Below are 19,921 nucleotides of genomic sequence, written 5' to 3'. Positions count from 1 at the left end.
TTTATATCAGTTTTAAATTTTGTGTTGATAGGCCACGTAAAACCAGAGTTATGATAAAAAAAATATACGCAATGTTTGGTTTTCTTCCTGAATACTATCGTTGTTTATATTTACTGCGGGAAGAAACGGTAAAAACGGCGTTTTATAAGGAAAACGCTTGAAAGCCTGTGAGCAAAAACAACACCAAAAACCCCCCACCCTTTCCTATTGGTGGAAAAATGTACCATGTGGACCAAACAAAAAAATGAAATGGCAATATGGAATTTAGTTGTTTATGAAGGGGGGAAGTTTTAGGAGTGACAGCGGTGTTTTGAGATGTGAGAGATTTGCGATGTTTAGCGCACATCTTGTGTAGTTAGTTTGTAGTGTAGTCAATAGTTTTGTTGTGTGTTTCAGAATAATGAGGCGACGTTCCCTCGTGTCTGAGCGAACACACAAACTCCCTGAGCAATCCCTTGGACCACTGTGAGCAACAGCAGACGTGTGCAATGTGGTCACGCCAGCATCGAATCCATCCAAGTTACATGGTTTATTAAAATAATCAAATTACAGCATTTACATTTATGTTAGACTAGTTTTAATTAACTGCTTTACCCCACTTCGAATGAAAATGTTAAAAAAAAATCTAGTCATTGACCTGTGTAGTATGCTAACACTATTGGAAGTAAAAATAACTTGAACTCCAATTTTGAAAACACAACTTTCTTTCTTTTTAAAAAAAGCTCTGTCTTGTATTATGAGTCTGTGGTCTGGGAGAGAGTTCTGTAACTCTCTGTCTGCAAAATACAGTATATAATGACCAATGCTGGGCAATTAATTATATAGTTACTTGTCAAAGGAGCTTGCAAAGAAAAGCGTCTGGATGTAGAGGTCTGAGCATTCCTCTACATTGGAGAGACCAAACAGCCACTTCACAAGCGCATGGCACAACACAGAAGAGCCACCTCCACAGGACAAGACGCAGCAGTCCATCTGCATCTTAAGGATAAAGGACACTCTTTCGAGGATGCCAATGTTCACATTTTGGACAGAGAGGACAGATGGTTTAAAAGAGGAGTGAAAGAAGCCATCTATGTCCACTGTGAGCGACCATCTTTGAACAGAGGCGGGGGTTTACGACACCAACTCTCTGCCATCTATAATCCAGTTTTGAGATCCCTTCCCAGACGCCTTAACGCCCACTCACATCCTGGGCCATCTGACCTCAGGAATTCGCATGATAAGGTGGGGCCAGGTTTCACAATGAACACACCCGAAACTCTGGCTGATTGGGACCCACACCCAGTTTCACACCTTGGCTCAGGCGATTAGAGGATCATCAGGGGGTCCTTTTGTCCCTCTGTGGGGGGTCACTCCCACTAGGTTTATATTTGGGACTCTCCACCATTTGACCTTAGAACTGAAGAAGCTTCTCGGATGAGAGGTGAAACGTCTTCAAGCAACTTAAAGAAGTCCAGACGCTTTTCTTTGCAAGCTCCTTTGACTACGATGACCTGGATGACTGAGAACCTTCACAGACATATATAGTTACTTCTTTAAAAAAGTAACTCAGTTTAGCAAACAACAAATTTTTTTGCAGCTTTCTTTTAATGCAGCCAAGGCGTTTTTAAATAAACATTTAAACTATTTACAGAACAATCAGCTGTTCTGCATCAAATTTGATGCCACACAAATTATTCGTGCCACTCCAAAAAAAAATTTCTGTCCACTATGAGATAAAGGAGAACAACAGCCTGGTACCTGCAGGCCTGACAACAGGGGCCCGTTCTTCGTACCTCGCTAAGTAAGTTAGCTGGATTTGATTGTTGACGATTTCGCGTGATCTTGGATCGTTCGGTTCCCCGAAGCTCATCCGGGACTTGCTGTCATAGCAACAGAGCCGTAAGCGTAAACCTGCTCGGGAGCAGGTTCACTTTATGTAAACAGGATTAGATCGCGGCCACGCAGGTATGTCCGCTTCATTTATACGAAAGCAACAGCGATAAATAAATAACATCAGTGTAACTGAAGATAATGCAGCACTTGATCCTTTTATTGATTTCACACAGATACATACAGGTCATTTCCTAAAAAAGGGAACTGTACTATTAACATCCTATTACATGTATGTGATTATTACAGATGTAATTCATATTTCAGAGTAGTAATTGTAAATTACTTCGTGTAATCAAGATGAGAGACCACGGCTATAAAAGCGAAGGTGGATTTGGGAAGCCTGTCGCAGCCATGTCCTGTCCGTTTACGCGAGCAACCCATTGCGGAAGGTGCAAGATTGATAAGGAGAGTCCTCAGAATTCAGCGTATATTGCGGGACAGACAGGATCCTTTAGCTCAGCGCGACAGTGTGCTCATTGAGAGATATCGATTTTCCCGTGAGGGTATTATTTACTTAACCAACTTGTTGACGAGGGGGTGCAGGACCACCACCTGTCTTTTTTTGCTCTGCCCTTTTCTTGGTTGCTGTTATAAACAAACAAACAGATTATTTCAGGGTCTCTTTCCAAGAGACTAAAAGCAATATAAGTGATAAATATTACCATTCTGTAGAATATTCTTATATTTCACTTTTACTTGTTCCCATGTTCTAGTGGGTCCTGTTGTGGCTCTAATGTGAAAGGGGATATAATATAACATATTATAATATAATGTAATATAATATTGGATAATATGGTGTGATATGATAAATCTACCCTACCGCCTACTGGTGTTGGCCAGAGGGGCCGATGGCGCGATATGGCAGCCTCGCTTCTGTTAGTCTGCCCCAGGGCAGCTGTGGCTACAACCGTAGCTGCCTCCACCAGTGTGTGAATGTGAGAGTGACTGAATAGTGGCATTGTCATGCGCTTTGGGTGCCTTGAAAAGCGCTATATAAATCCACTCCATTATTATTTTTATTATTAAATTACTTACGAGTTTAATTTGTCAGCAACTTTCTGCCAGCCCTCTCTCCTTGCTTTTGCAGCCTTTGCAGTGTTCCCTTGCGTTCTGATTAAACTCTGAAACTCCTGAAATCCCTCACTCAAGAGTTCTTGCTCTGCTGCCGAAAAATACCGAGCCGAGCGCGCTCCGACATTTTCGCCGACCAATCAGAGGGTTTCCAATCAATGTTTCTACTATCGATGCGTAGCCCCTTTTACGACACCCAGTGATCTCACATTACTTCATCCAGCTGTACTGATCGTCAACAGCGGGTGTGTTCGGAGAACCGGATCAGCGAGCTCACGGTTAGCGCGATGATTTGGCCTTGGATGTGTCATTTGATCTTGGATGTAGTAAGCGACGTACGAAGAACGGGCCCCTGGTCTTCCTGGTTAATGCTGTCATGCCTGTCTTGTCATGTTTTCCTGTTTATTTTGAAAGTCCAGTTTTCATGTGGTTGTGTTTTAATTTACATTTCCTGTGCATCATTATGTTCATCCTAGTCAGCTGTTTCCTTACGTGTCTCCACTTTCCCTGATCACCTCATGTGTGTATTTAAGTGTTTTGTCTCTTACTGTTCATTGTCAGGATGTCTGCCAATTTCCCTCATGTCATCTAGTCACAGTCATAGTTTTACCTTTAGTTATCATAGTCAGTCATGGGTTCATCATAGTTTATCATAGTTATGTTTTTTTTTTTTTTTTTTTACGTGAAGACAAACATTTGATAATGTTGCTGAATGACAGGGACCCGGTATTAAAAAACTGGACGATCCGGATAATTAAAAAGTACTTGATCGAGTCGATGGAGAATCCAGCCCTTAGTGCGGCTGAAGAGGTTCAGAAATACAAGTGTTCTCTGGAAATCTGTATCAAGGACTTGGTGAAGCATGTTGTCGAAAATGCCGACTCACCCTGCTCTTCTGAAAAAGCCGATGCCATCTCCAAACGGCTGTTCAGTAAAGTCTGGCTTCGAATGAAAAAAATTCAAATCCCTGCCGAAAATGTGACATTCCTCAGTAACATGGTCTACAAGTCTCTCATAGAGAAATGAAAAGACCCAGATGTAATTCTGACATTCATGTCATTATACCACAGATACGTTCATGAGGTCATTATTAACAAGAGTTTGAGGCTAATACATTTCCAATGCTGGGGGAAAAAAGCCCAAAGGCGATATAAGGGTGGCGGCTCACAGCAGTTTTTGTTTGCTACATGGATCATTTTAGTTCAGCTGGGTGTCTTTCAAAATGTGTTAATTACATAAATAAAATGTAACTTTCTCTGTAGCACTTCATGGATTTCATTCAACACATGGATTTCAACACACCTTAGTTGTTCACACAAAGCATAAAGGTAAAAAACAATATATACAGTAGCTGTGTCCCAAAACGTCGGCTGCATCCTTCGGAGGCCGCATTTGAAGGCCGATTACGTCACAGCTAGGCGACGAAGGCTGTCCCAATTCGTCGACTCCTTCAAATGTGGCCGACAAATGCGTTCTTCATTTCCCCGAATTTGAAGGATGGGTCGTAGTGATGGGATTTACGGTTCTTTTTAGAGAACCGGCTCTTTTGGTTCGGCTCACTAAAAAGAGCCAGCTCTTTCGGCTCCAAACCAGCTCTTCAAGTTGCTTTAATTAATTTGTTATTAAAAATAATATATAATTATGCACAAAAGGAATTACTAATGTAAAAAAAAAAGTGGTTTTATTTATATATGTCTATTAGGGGTGCAACGATACACAAAATTCACGGTTCGGTTCAATACTTTGGTGTCACGGTTCGATATTTTTTCGATACAAAAAAATGTTCATGCCTTTTTAATTTGTCATTTATTAAAATTATAAATATATATTTTAACTCAAAAGTACAGTTTTTTAATTTAATGTTGCTGAAACAAAAGTAATTAAAAAAATAAATATATCTCAGGGCTCTTAAAATTTCAAAATCCCTGGTAGCCCTTCGGGCAGGGACTCTTCAGTTTTTGGTAGCCCAAAATAAATGTAAGTAGCCCGAATAAAAAAGAGAGCAATTTTTTGATTGATGTTTTGTTTCCTGTTTTCTTTCCTTTACAATATTATACATTAAAGTATAATATTGTAAAGGAAACAAAACATTAATCAAAAAATTGTTGAAAAACAAATTACAACATTGTATAAAAATTACAATCATCAACTCAAATACTTGGCTATAATTGAACAGAAATTTCTATGAACTTGTAAGAACTGTGTATGACATGAATCAGTCTGTGTCAGATCCTGAATTTGAAATTTCCACTGAAGTCACGGGTAAGAGACAAGTGGAACCAAGATCGAGGCCATTTGCTTTTTGAAGTTTGCAAAGACTGCTACATTTTGCCAGTGGTAGTTCACTCTTTGCAACATAGTAGCTGTTCTAAACAGATTTTTCAGGTTCATTTTTAGTATGTTATTTGCAATTGGTGTTTGTTCTGGGAAAGATATTGCAGACTGAGCAATAATGCATTTCTTGCATTTCTCATGGGTTCTAATGGGGGCCTTTCTTAAAATGACTGGTCCCAGTAACAAAGGCGCTTGTCGACACAGAAATCGAGAGAAAACCAACAACACACCCGGCAGAACATTATGTTATTTACACGGGTGCACATAAGTGGTCCGCATGTGCGCATTCGCTGTCAAAACGTATGGGGCGCCGTTTGTAAAGTGAAACATGCTGAAATTAACGGCAACATTTTTCCACATTTAGCTGAAAAACAAGTCATTTTTTACAACATTCAGTAAAATATTTGTAACTTTTCATATTTAAAACAGAATTTTAAATGTTACATCTAAGGCTACGTTCACACTGCAGGCGAAAGCGCATCAAATCCGATTTTTTTGACCCTATGCGACCCATATCCGATCATGCTATGACAGTGTGAACGGCGCAAATCCGATATTTTCAAATCCGATCTGGGTCACTTTCGTATGTGGTACTGAATCCGATACATATCCGATGTTTTAGAAAGCGACTGCTGTTTGAACGGTCAAGTCGCATTAAATCCGCCTTTTACGTCACCGACACAAATGGTAAAAAAATGGTAAATGGCCTGCATTTGTATAGCGCTTTACTAGTCCCTAAGGACCCCAAAGCGCTTTACACTACATTCAGTCATTCACCCATTCACACACTGGCAATGGCAAGCTACATTGTAGCCACAGCTGCCCTGGGGCGCACTGACAGAGGCGAGGCTGCCGGACACTGGCGCCACCGGGCCCTCTGACCACCACCAGTAGGCAAACATGGGGTTAGTATCTTACCCAAGGATATTTGGCATGCAGCCAGGAGGCAGCCTGGGATCGAACCACCGACCTTCTGATTAGTGGCTGACCTGCTCTGCCACCTGAGCTACAGCCACCCAATTATCTGACTGAAGCCAATTATCAGCGCCCGAGAAGACATCGCGAACGCTTCCTAGCCATCCAGTGTAGATGTCAGTGAAACTGTTGGGAAGACAACGTAAACATTTTATTTGTTCTGTATAATCTGCAGATTCTGACAGAAATCTGCAGCTATCCTTTGAAGCACCGCTCCTCTCTTAAACAGCAATAAGGATCATTATTAGGTTATTTACATTATTATGTAAATAACAAAATAACTTAAAGCAAAAATTGGGAAACGTAAAGTCCGAAGTCTTTATATTAACGGCCATCAGTCAAACAATACTGTTTGTTCTTGGTCTAAACAGAGCGCGTTGTGTGTGACATCTTCTTTTGCGCATGCGGGCCGCTTTGAGCGTTCACACTAGAGCACGTTTGCTGTCGCATTTTATTTGTAGTGTGAACACGCAGACAAAAAAATCGGATTTGATCAAAAAATCGGAATTGAGCATTAAGACCTGCAGTGTGAACGTAGCCTAAATGTTAAATCTAAATGTTATATTTAAATCTAAATCTAAATGTTAAATCTAAATGCTAAATGTTAAATCTAAATGTTTAGGCTAACATGCAAATTTATTGCAGGGATCAGCGGAAATACCAAAATAAAAGCTTTCCGAAAACCTCCGGTGCAAAAGTGTGCCGGTAGTGGTCAGACACGTTCTCACTCCCAAAGCGTAATAATTTTCGCTAGGTGACAAATTGTCAACATTTTATGCTTTCGGGCAACGGAAAAAGGAGAGCACATGAGAACCGTTTGGACTCAATCTACACATGTTCGTTCGTTTTCTAAAAATTGCTTTGGAAAACACTATTTTACGTCATTTAACTGCTAGTAAAGGTTAGGAATAAGGTTATAGTTAGATAAGGTTAGGTTTAGGGCTGGAACACATGGCTGGAACGTCTATTATGGCGGGACCGTCATTCCACTGGAATTCAGCCATAACCCGACCATGAGAAAGCACATCCGGCGATTTAGCTGAAAACATCGGAAGATCCGTTTTGTCGGCCATCCAAAGGTTTAGCAGTAGTGCACTCTTAGCAGCTGCAGTCTCCACTTCACAATCACTGCAGCACATGTCCAGCAAAATCGCTGGACATGCTCGTAGGCAAGAAGTGAAGCAGCACATGGCGGGGAGAAGCGAGGAAGAGAACAGACACAATTTTGCACCGGAGGTTTTCGGGAAGCTTTTATTTTGGTATTTCCGTTGATCCGTACAATACATTTGCATATTAGCCTAAACATTTAGGTTTAACATTTAACATTTAGCATTTAGATTTAACATTTAACATTTAGATTTAACATTTAGATTTAAATATAATATTTAGATTTAATATTTAACATTTAGATTTAATATTTAACATTTGATGAAAAGTTACAAATATTTTACTAAATGTTGTAAAAAATTACTCGAAAAAAATATTTTTTTGTAAGGTTTTGAGCTAAATGTGGAAAACTGTTGCCGTTATGTTTCACTTTACAAACGGCGTCCAATAGCAACGCGCGTTTGCGTCCATATAAAAAGCACTGTTTTTGTCCGCTAGAGTGGGATTTTCACGGCACATTCCGCACCACATCTCTGTGCGTTCATCATTTGTTTGAAGCCAGCTCACCTCCTGCAACCACTTTTCCGAGAATACGTGCTTCTTTTGTGGTTCGGACTCCTTCTGACATTTGTTTGGAGGTGGAGGAACACCAAAGTAATTGCTTAAAGGAGCTTCTTTAAGAGTTTTAAACAAATGTCTGTCCTCCTCCAGAAAATCTTATGTATGTAAACACGCGTTGCAACTTCATATCTTGTGCGCGGTTTTTGGTTTTTTTTTGACAGCGAATGCGCACCTGCGGACCACTTATGTGCAGCCCCGGTTATATAGCTCGTCATATTGCTGCCACAGAAATTCTTTTGTCCATGAAACCATAAAGCTGCACTTTCTTTTTGCCTTATAGTCTGATTTGTCATAACTTTTCCGTTTTGTGGTAAGCTTTTCTTTGGCTGTCACTTCTTCACCCTGACCTGTCTTATTTGGCTCAGCAGAACTAAAATATATATCCAGCTGCTTTTACACACACACACACAACGGTCAGCGATTCTCTGCGCGATCAACCTCTCATATGTTTAAGCTTGCTGCGGGAGATTTCACTTGTCATGTTTGCATAGTAAGCTAACGATTGATAAGACGATGTCAGAGGAATTGGTGCGCAAATTATCATCACTCACCAATCAGTACTGTCGCTCTCTATACACAGTTCGCGCGATTGCAAAGTGAAAGCAAAAAACAAGCGCAAATTCAAACGCGATTTCAACATGTCACATAGTGGCAGTGGCTCACCGATGCCAATGACATAATTACCCAGCTACATTTCCGAAAGAATGCAAAAGCATTGACATATATTTTTCCTTCCTACAATAGCCCGACGGGCAGGGCAGAGATAGATTTTGGTAGCTCGACTGGAAAAATCGCTTGCCCCGGGACGTCGGTCTAGCGATTTTGCAAGCCCTGTATCTGATTGAGGAATCACTCATCTTTGGAAAAGAGAGTTTATTACAGAGAAATGGCTCTTTCCAAAATAAAAGCTATACTATAGCTTCTTCTGGGCTATATTCTCAGCAGCATATTGTAGTGGGTCAGGGCTGTTCGGGGTTCTGTTTGTACAGTTATGTTTTGTTTATGTTGCCATAGTGACGGGTGACGCCCTCTCGCTGCGACGGTGTGTCCTTCCAGGGTCAGAGGGCGCCCTGTGTGTTGTTGTTGTTGTTGCTGTGCGGTTGCCGCGCTGAGCAGTTAGCTAGCGGCAGTGTTCTTCTGCAGATGTCAATAAACGGCTGTGCTCCCTGGCTAGCTCACGGGAAGCAAGACCAAACGACACCTCTGTCTCCTCGTTGTCTGAGCTCGCCACATTGGTGTCAGAAGTGGGATGATGGTGGCACCCCATGTTCCGACCCGAGTGACTTTTCCCCCGCCGGTCGTGACCGGCCGGTGCGCCAAAAGAAGGCACCTGGACATTTGCAGGACTTTGTGTGGGGTAATGGGGTCGTCGGGGACGACTGACCCATGGGTGGGGGCTATGTAGCGGGTCAGGGCTGTTCGGGGTTCTGTTTATACGGTTATGTTTTGTTTATGTTGCCATAGTGACGGGTGACGCCTTCTCGCTGCGACAGTGTGTCCTTCCGGGGTCAGAGGGCGCCCTGTGTGTTGTTGTTGCTGCGCGGTTGCCGCGCTGAGCAGTTAGCTAGCGGCAGTGTTCTTCTGCAGATGTCAATAAACGGCTGTGCTCCCTGGTTAGCTCACGGGAAGCAAGACCAAACGACACCTCCGTCTCCACCTTGTCTGAGCTCGCCACAATATTAAACATATCAGGTGCCCATAAGGAGAATCATGTGCTAACGGCTGTCTAAATGACTCAGGTAAAGTTTGTAGCATGCATGCTTGTTGTTTTTGTCTGCTTCCACTTGTCTTTGCACTAGGATGATGTCGGCGTAAATGTGCAGTCATATTCGTTGTGTTCCCACTAGTGCTGTCAGCGTTAATCTCGTTGAAATGACGTTAACGCCACAACACGGCAAATCTCCGTTAACGAGCTACCCCTGATCGCCCTGTGCTGGGGCTAGACGGCCAACACGTTAACGAGCTAACTGCGCTAACACACTAGTTCCCACCCATGTAATTGAGCATTGCGTGGCACATCTAACATACTGTTTTACTTTAGTCCATGACGAGCTTACCTTCAGGGTTATACGTCACATGAAAACCAAAATAATTCCAAACGCCAGATCTGAATGAGGGTGGGGGAGGTTCAATTTGCCATGTTGCAAGGAGAGCTTCTGTCTCACTAGCTTGCCCTGCGCTCTTCCTTCTGACAATGCTGTCTGTGTTGAACGTGGATCTGCGCTCGACAGTGCAGCCTGGGCGGAGTAGTCGAACGCAGATTCACTGAGCGCTCAACACAGACAGCATCGTCAGAAGGAAAGTTGATAAAATAAATTACAAATTTTGTATTGTTCGATACATATGCGTACCGAACCGAAAGCACTGTATCGAACGGTTCAATATCGATACGAGTATCGTTGCACCCCTAACATAGTACATATACATATATACACATATACATTGCAAAAAGGGTGTAGCTCTTGCAGTATACAGTGTGTTAGATGGAGGAGTTGTAGAGGGAGATGGCCACAGGCAGGAATGATTTCCTGTGTCGTTCAGTGGCGCTTTTTGGTAATCTCAGTCTCTCGCTGAACGTGCTCCTGTGACTGACCAGCATGTCATGGAGTGGGTGGGAGGGATTATCCAACACTGTCTTTATCTTGGACAACATCCGCCTCTCCGACACCACCTTAAGGGAGTCCAGCTCCATCCCCACAACATTATTGGCCTTATGGATCAGTTTATTGAGATGTCAAATGTAACAAATATGCGATTTAACCCTCCTCTGTTAGTTAGTGAACTGGACTTGAAAATGGCAGGGCTTGTGGTGTCTGTCTTCAGTGAACTCAAGCTTTCTGGCTTTACATGATGTGGACCAGTGACTGAGCCCACCAAGGACTCCAAAACAATGATTCCTTTGACATGAATCGTTTGAGTGAAACTAGGAAAACTATAAAATCCAAAATTAGGGACTTCTTTATGAAAATAACAGAAGACCAGTGGCGTGCACTGAAAACAGGGTGCGCTCAGATGAAAACGCCAAGCAGGCACTTGGCAGGTTTACATCAGAGTTGTTTCACATCACCATAACTGAAGTCATGCCAATGATTAGGCACTGTGAGGGTAGTGTCTACCAAGGGGAGACAATTTTACAGGGAGTCGGGGAAAAATGGAAGCACTGTGCGTGCTGGCCCCATTCGTGCACCCAGCAACTGAATCAGGAGGATCCACAGTCAGCTGGTCTGGAATCAGTTTCAGAAGTAGCAGAGGGGCCAAAAAGTGGACCAGTGGCTGAGCCCAATGAGGACTCAAAAAAAGAGTGACTCCTCTCTGGAGTGTGAGGTGTGTGAGGCTGAGCCCACTGCCCCTTCTGGTGATGTGACTGTGGAACCTCCACTGTTGGAACAACAGCGGCTCGTTAAAGAGCTCATAAACGCTGTGATTATACGCGCCTCAAGAGAGGCAAAGGTGCCGCCGTCTAATGAGAAGCAACAGCAACTCTTCATATCTTTAATATAAAAATTTAATAGGTCTTGATGAGGCCATTTACCGAGAGCTCCGCGACAAAACATTCTGTGAAGACAAACATTTGATAATGTTACTAAATGACAGTGACCCGGTATTGCAAAACTTGACGATCCAGATAATTAAAAAGTACTTGATCGAGTCGATGGAGAATCCAGCCCTTAGTGCGGCTGAAGAGGTTCAAAAATACAGATCTTCTGTGGAAATCTGTATCGAGGACTTGGTGAAGCATGTCGTCGAAAATGCCGACTCACCCTGCTCTTCTGAAAAAGCCGATGCCATTGCCAAACGGCTGTTCAGTAAAGTCTGGCTTCGAATGAAAAAAATTCAAATCCCTGCTGAAAATGTGACATTTTCATCATCATATCTCCACCACTGTGCTTGACAGTTGGCTTGTGTAGCTACTAACAGTGGGGTGAATAATTTAGACTGGCTTCTGCCTTAAGTCTAATTGTTGAATGTTAACATTAATAATAATAATGGATTGGATTTATATAGCGCTTTTCAAGGCACCCAAAGCGCTTTACAATGCCACTATTCATTCACTCTCACATTCACACACTGGTGGAGGCAAGCTACGGTTGTAGCCACAGCTGCCCTGAGGCTGCCCCTCGCTTCTGTCAACACTGTCAACGCCTCTGGCCTCGCCTCTGGCCAACACCAGTAGCCAGTAGGGTAAAAATATAAAAAGGCTACGAGGACAGCTGCTCTTCGAAGGATTTGGGTTTGGAGTCAGGTGAGGAGCGTGAGCTCCAAGAGCTGGTTCTGACCCAAACTTCCCTCGTCAGCGAGTTAAAAAGCCGGTTGAAGATGTTCTGTCTTGTTTTCCGCTCTTCCTGAGGAATAAGTCTCTAAACTAGCGGGGCATGTGGAAACACAGACCCAACAATCATACATAGTCATAATGTTTCCACTATTAAACCTCTAATGTTGTTTCATAACTGTCACCAATAGTCCTTAATCATCACTTTCAGAGCCTTGCAGTGTGCAGGTTACAGTGATGGTCTGTGCGAGAATCATCAGGCAACGCATACAAGCATCTGCACACGAAATGTATTTTAAAAATATGTTTTTTTATTACTAAGCAGTTTTTTGTACAGTGACGTAATAACGTTTCTGAGATGCATGGAGTTTCAGCAACAAAGGCATTCTAGTGGGACTCTGGTGTAACAGTGACTCCAATGTAGCTCGGAAATGTGGCGCTCCAGACGTCCAGAAACATGCGAATGTACACTCATCAGACATGTTGCTGTATGAAAATCTGATCAGTAACCTAAAAATGTTCGGTAACTCAGTACTGATGTTTTGAATAACTACCTGCTGCCTGTTTATTCTCACACAGACCTTCACTGCAGCCTGGATAAAGCGAAGGTTTTTAGAAAGTGATGATTTGGGACTATCGGTGAGAATTATGAAATGACAGGAAATGTTTAATCAAGGAAACAGGATGAATGAACAAACCACAAAAAGAAGAGTTTATCATCAAACTACATCTTGACATTTGCAACTTGACCTACTAACTTTGTGATATAAAGACAATGCATGCAATGTAAGAACTTTGTAGAACAATGGGTGTTTTGTTTGAGCTTGTTATCAGATAAGCAAACTGATAATGAGTCCCTGAAACTTCCTGTTATCTCATGGTACAGAAAAACTCACTCTATTAACCAACTTTGGGGTTGTTGATTGTTTTTCCACTTTCTTTAGAAGTGCATTGAATATGCAGATGAGAAAGCGACTTAAAGCGGGGTGATCGGACACTTGCTTCAGACATCTTCTGAAACATCAGGATCATCAGGTCTACAGTGAAATCAACATCACTGTCAGTGAGACATGTCAATGTATATGTGTATATATGTATATGTATGTGTATATATATATTGTGCTATTTCTTACTTAGTGTATTGTTCTGTCTTTGTTACTGTTTGTACTGGAGCACTGTAACCAAAATAATTTCTCCAAAGGGATCAATAAAGTATTCGCATTCTGATTCTAAGTGAAACTAATAAATGTAAAAAAAAAATGCAGAGATGGAGGCCAATTTATTGAGACTATACAATACAATACAACTTTATTTATATAACAGATTTAAAGAACCAGCGGTACACCAAAGTGCTTTACAATAGAAACAGGAAAATTAAGACATGATTAAATAGGCTTGTTGGGGCCTGGAGCCTGGGGCTCGCTCGGCCACTTCGGGGGTGGGGTGCCCTCGGCCTGGGGCTCGGTCACTCTGGCACAGCTGGCTGCCGGCGATCTGATACCGTCGTGTTGGTGTTGTTCCCAGATCACCATATTAAATGTTGTTCCAGGATCAACATTGCAAGTGACCAATCAGAATGTTGTGACGTCATACTTTTTGACATCTAAAATTAAGCTCTCTCTCTCTCTGGCTGTGAGCTGAAAAGGGAACATAAGAACAGATATAGCTAAAAGATAAAGTACACAGATAAAAAATTGAGCCCAATATAAAATAGGGACACTAACCAGATGGAAAGCTAGGTTAAATAAGTATTGTATTGTATCTTTATTTATTTCAGACATAATAAAACAAACAACCAAAAAACAAAAAAAAAAAACAATATATACTCGTCTACATGTACTTTCGTTTACGGATACAAATATATGTGTAGATATACACACACACACACACACACACACGTATTTGTACAGACAAGCAAAAAAGAAATATAATAAAATAAAACACATTCGTCTAACATGAAATAACAATTGTTTGGTCTGAAAAGGAGTAGGAAGAAGTATACACATACTTATTAACTCCTACCCCTGCTCAACATCTTATTAATCCCACATATTTACCTAATTCTCCTCATCACATATTCTATTTTCATTTGTGTCGGGAATGCACCAGTTTGTATGGACAAATTGCAGATATGTGTTAAGGGTTTAGAAATGCCCTCTATCACTTTTTTGACTATTTCCATATCTATATCATCAGAGTCTGTAGAGTTTTTTGTTTGTAATTTCCCAACAATATCAATGATTTCCTTTTCTTCTACTGCCGTTAAGAACATTGAATGAGGATTGCGATCAATGAATCTGGTTTCTTTCTCTACCGAATCTGTCATATCAGGAATTGTTTCAGCCAAATTTGGCCCAACACTTACAAAGAATTTGTTGACGTCATTTACCACATCGCTCAGATTAGTAATATTTCTATCATTATTTGTGAAATACGAAGGATAGTCTGACTGTCCAGAGCCCTTTTTAATAATGGTATTTAATGTTTTCCAAATCCCTTTAGTATTATTTTTATTCATAATCAATAATTTCTCATAGTATTCCTTTTTACATAACCTCAAAATACTCGTTAATTTGTTTTTATATTTCTTATATTTATTTTCAGCTTCTATACTTCGGTTCATTATAAATTCTCTGTATAAGGTATTTTTCTTCTTACATGCATTTTGCAATCCTTTTGTAATCCATGGGCATTCTGCATATTTTTGTTTTTTACTGTATTTCCTTACTGGGCAACGGCTATTATATAACATTTTAAATTTTCCTAAAAAAATCTCATACGCTTTATCAATATTTTTTTCCCTATACAGCGTCTCCCATTCTTGCTTGAGCAAATCATTTTTTAAATGCATTTATTGACTCTTCTGTTCTCATTCGTTTGTATTTTACTATATTTTCCTGTGTAACCTTCCTATAGTTTTTATTATACACTATAAAAACAGGTAGGTGATCACTGATATCATTTATTAAAAGACCACTTATGGATCTATTTTCTATTTCATTTGTAAATATATTGTCTATTAAGGTTGCCGATTGTGCTGTGATCCTGCTGGGTTTAGTGATCATTGGACAAAGTCCCAAGCTATACATGTATTAATAAACTCCTCTGTCATTTTCTGTTTGCTTGGATTTAATAAATCTATGTTAAAATCCCCACAAATGAACATGACTTTTTGGTTTGTCCTGGTGAATGTTTTATCTACCCACTCCTTAAAAATTTCAGTATTTGAACCTGGTGTTCTATATATACAGCTTACAAGTGAGTCTTTAAACAGGATTTAAAAGATAAAATGGAGTCTGACGCATGGATAGCGATGGGAAAGTTGTTCCACGGGTTAGGTGCAGCCAGGACAAAAGCACGGTCATCCCTAGATTTAAGTCCAGATCTAGGCTGAGCCAAGAGTAATCGGGCTGAAGACCTGAGGGCTGCCCAGGGACATATGGACTAAGGAGATCAACAAGATAGCTAAGGGCTAATTTATTTATAATTTTAAAGGTGAGCAACAATATTTTAAATTCAATACGATATTTTATGGGTAACCAATGCAAATTAGCACGACCGGGGGTGATAGATATCACATGATTTCATTGTTTGCATGGAGCTATATGCAGTTATATGCAAATAGACTCAAAATGTATTTTTCTCACTCATTAACAAAGCCTGATTAAAAGTTTAGGTTGCAAAACTAAAGTTCAGAAAACAGTACAATATGATTGAATCTGATCTGTCTGAACAGCAAGGCTTAACACACGTAGTTTAATAGTACAATGAAAAAAGTTATAGACAAAGAACATGTACAGTACCCACCTGGTGATTCAGGGTCAGGTCCCACACTTAGATTGTCCTGTATTTAAAACAAAGAAGGTAAAGTTAAGGAAGAAAATAAAATGCACAGGTGTTCTTGTTTTACTGCATACACTTAAAATGGAAATTAATAATGTTATAAAGGTAAATCAGTCTGCAAAAAAAAGAAAGAAAGAAATCAACACAAAGACAGTGACCTGCAAGCACAAACTCATCCTTTCTTTTTAATGTCAGCTTGTCCTTTAAAACATCTCTAGATGGTGTGTTTATTGAAATGACAGATGAGTAAATGGGCATAAAAATGCATATCAGATGGACATGAGAACAGGACAAGAAAGTGAAATTATTCTACATTATTGTGTACATTTCTTTCGTTTTAAAGGTCACGATGATTATATTTGCCACATGTTTTGTTTACTTTTGCAAATAATCTGAACGACCCTCAGTACCTACAACTGACAGGTTACCAACATCAGGACCTTTGTTGATTCATTAAACAATGAGCTAAAGCTAGAGGTGACTTCAGGCTTTCGTGCTGACTTAAACACACCTTTGCTGATTAGTAATCACAGACATCTACAATAGCTCTGTTCTAGGATACCCTCTGGACCCAGTGGAGGTGGTGAGTGACAGGAGAATGGTGGCTAAGCTGTCATCCCTGTTGGACAACATCTCCCACTGAGCAGCTCCTTCAGTGGCAGGCTGCAGCACCCACGATGTGGGTCTTTCCAGGTCTTTCGCAGGTCTTTCCTCCCCACTGCTGTCAGACTCCACAACAAAGACTTCAACTGATCAAACACACACATCCACACATGTGCAATAGCAATAACACTAAGTGCAATACTCTTTCTGGCATTGTTGTATTATACTCATATTGTATATAGCATTCACATCAGTGTGAATGTGTATGAATGTTAGACAGTGAGCACTTAACAACTTAGAAAAAAACGTGCTTGTGTGATTGCGTGAATGAATTAGTTGTATAAAGCGCTTTGAGTGCTCAGAGTAGAAAAGCGCTACAGTATATAAGAACCAGTCCATTTACATCAGCCAGGTTTGCAGTCACTATCTATGCAAATGAGAGATCACCTCTGAGGTTACTATACCACCAGCCTCACTGGAGGCAGACAGGTGGGGGTGGGGTATAGTTAGTGTCTGTTTATTAGAGATTATTATTGAAGTGCTGCCTGTCGCAAAGCTATGTATTCCTCACTGAAGAGTCCTTTTGTTGCACAGGCTTTGAATAAAAATGTTCTGCAACTCATAAAATACAAGTCAAAGAGTGAAAGGAAGGTAATGTTACAGCCTACCTTTGGCTTATTTGGGGGGCTTCAGCTTGGACTTTGTGCAGGTGCAGTGACTGCAGGCCCAAATATGTTGGTGGTTGGTCCACCTGGAGGTATGGGTCTCTGTGGTTGAGCAGCAGGCTCAGGTTCACCAGATATTCCACTACTCTTTCCACCTACAAAAGATTAACCAACATATCTTATAGTGACACGATCTTCTAAAATAATACAGCAATGGTAGAAAACAAAATGTTAAAATTGCATGCCAAACCATGCTACCCTTGTAAATGTGAAGTACAAGCATACTTTAACAGCTATAAATAAGTGGCAAATCATCTTACCTTTGTTAATAAGACCTAGAAACATACTCTGGTACCGAAGAGTAATGAAATGGACACAGAGATTACCGTCAGACGTAGCACCTACGCAGTTTAGTATCACGTACTGTGTGCACTTGCTAAATGGCAAGAATGTTCTGACCATTTCAGAGAAAAAATATTTATGACTATCAGGGCAATCAAGTACCATGAACTGTAAATATACTCAGCTGTACCAGAGTAATATGTGCAGGCACAGAGAACAGCCAACATGTTTACAGTGGAATTATAACATTGCAGTAATAGTTTTCACACTCTGAACATGGATTTGCAGAGACAGACAAGCTAAAGCATCAGCTGCCAGCAGGTTAATCTCACCTGGAGGACTGGAGCGTCTTGGTGCACTCTGGGGTTCCTACAGCTACACCCTACAGATGAACATACAAGTTAAATCTTTAATTCGTTGGTTGCTCTGCCTCTTTCTTTGATCCGGAAAAGCAAAGTGCATGCTGACATTTGGATACTGTGCAGACAACACAACAAGGATTCCATCTATCAAGCAGAAGAACACTCGCTGGCCTGAAACAGAACTTTTTTATGTGATGCAACTCTGCAGGTATTTGTTAGAGCATCAGATCTCAGCCCACCACGGAGCCTGCGCCCTGTGCCAAACCAAACCTCCTGACTTTATTAGGCAAAAATTTAGATAGAACAAACAAACACACGAATATCCCTTTCCCTTTGAATTTTTATTACCAATGAAAAAATGTGATTAAAAATATGATTAACTGCTGTAAAGAATTATTTGTGGAAAGGTTGTCATTACTAACAATGGTGCACTTTCGCTACAACAACTCAACTTGTCACCTGGACCACAAAAGCTGTCATTAGTGAAAATATTTTATCACTGAACCCAATTAGATCTTCTTCTTCGGCTTCTCACCAGAGCGGATCATCTGCCTCATCTCACCCTATCCTTAGTGTCCTCTTTGTCACACTACGTCCATGAATCTTCTTAGCAGTCTTCCACTTTTCCTCTTGCCTGGAAAGTCCATATTCAACATCATCTCCGCATCGCCTCTTGATTAACTTTTATTAACTAACTGCTCGACCTGTTAGTTAATATGTTTGAATGAATGTTTGATTGAATGTTTAAACTCATCTACATTCACTGCTTCTGCTTCTTCATCTTTCAGCCTGTCACACTCATTCAAACACATCTATTTTGGGTTGCTTCCTCTTCCCTCCAGAGCATGCCACCACCTCTCCAGTCTCTCTTCCACCTACTCCCTACTCTTACTACAGATCACAATGTCGTCTGCAAACATCAGCGACTCCTGTATGACCTCATCAGCTACATTGCCTATCACCATCACAAGAAGGGGCTGTCACATCTGTCACTTCTACACCTCATTGGTGTTTCACTGCCCTCAAACATGTACTGCACCATCCTCACATACTGTTCTTCCTTGTCACACTTGACTTCTTCATACAGCACCACAGATCGACTCTTGGGACCCTATCACATGATTTCTCTAGATCCACAAAGACAGAGCGCAACTCCTACTGACCTTCTCTGTACTTCTGCATTAATACTCTTAAAGCAAACATCATGTGTGTAGTGCCTTTATCATGAAACGAAGACATACTACTGGTCACTGATCATCACCTGTCGTGTTACCTTAAGTTCCCATAACTTCATCAGCATCAGCCTTCTGTAGTTTCTACAGCTCTGCACATCACCCATAATGGCTGCTGTATTTCTGTAGGTTTCTGTAAATGCAGCTAGTTTTGCACTGAGTTATCACTCACTTCTAAACTGATGATGTCTCTTAAACCATAAAACTTAGCATTTTATATCAGTGTTTGCATCTTCTGGATATCTCCTTCCCCTACTCCTTGTAGTTTAAGTGCCACAGTTACTCCATTGCTTTTCTAATAAAGGTGCAAAAGTGTGCAAACAGAATGAACAAAACATCAGATTTTTCTCTGTCAGAAAAAAGCCAGCAGTTGCACTTTTAATTTATTTATTTGTGTGATTTGAGCTGTGTGCAAACAGGCCTACCAGGTAGCTTCTCTGCAGGCCTCAATCTGTGCAGGTTAGATGATGATATATACAAATGCATGGTCCTGGAGTATGACTGGCGGGAGCTCTTTCACTAAAGTAAAACTTCACTATTATTTCTATAATAGAAATAATGAATATAAAGTTTACAGCATCTTGTCACTGGAAGTTGTTTGCACTGTTTATATATTTATAT

General features: G+C 40.8%; 1 long non-coding RNA gene across 1 annotated transcript; it reads right to left on the bottom strand.

The window, feature by feature from the left end:
* Nucleotides 1-13,869: 13,869 nt before the first annotated feature.
* Nucleotides 13,870-16,665, bottom strand: LOC113027238 (uncharacterized). The gene is made up of 3 exons (XR_003273006.1): nucleotides 16,608-16,665; nucleotides 16,061-16,097; nucleotides 13,870-13,890 (listed from the first exon to the last, which is right to left on the bottom strand). It is a non-coding gene; the product is annotated as an uncharacterized LOC113027238 (long non-coding RNA).
* Between the last annotated feature and the right edge of the window lie 3,256 nt (nucleotides 16,666-19,921).

The sequence above is a fragment of the Astatotilapia calliptera genome, chromosome 7 (genome assembly GCF_900246225.1).
Source record: "Astatotilapia calliptera chromosome 7, fAstCal1.2, whole genome shotgun sequence".
NCBI classification, from domain to species: domain Eukaryota; kingdom Metazoa; phylum Chordata; class Actinopteri; order Cichliformes; family Cichlidae; genus Astatotilapia; species Astatotilapia calliptera.
The sequence above is the reverse complement of the archived record's forward strand: the minus strand, read 5'-3'. Positions and strand labels throughout refer to the sequence as shown.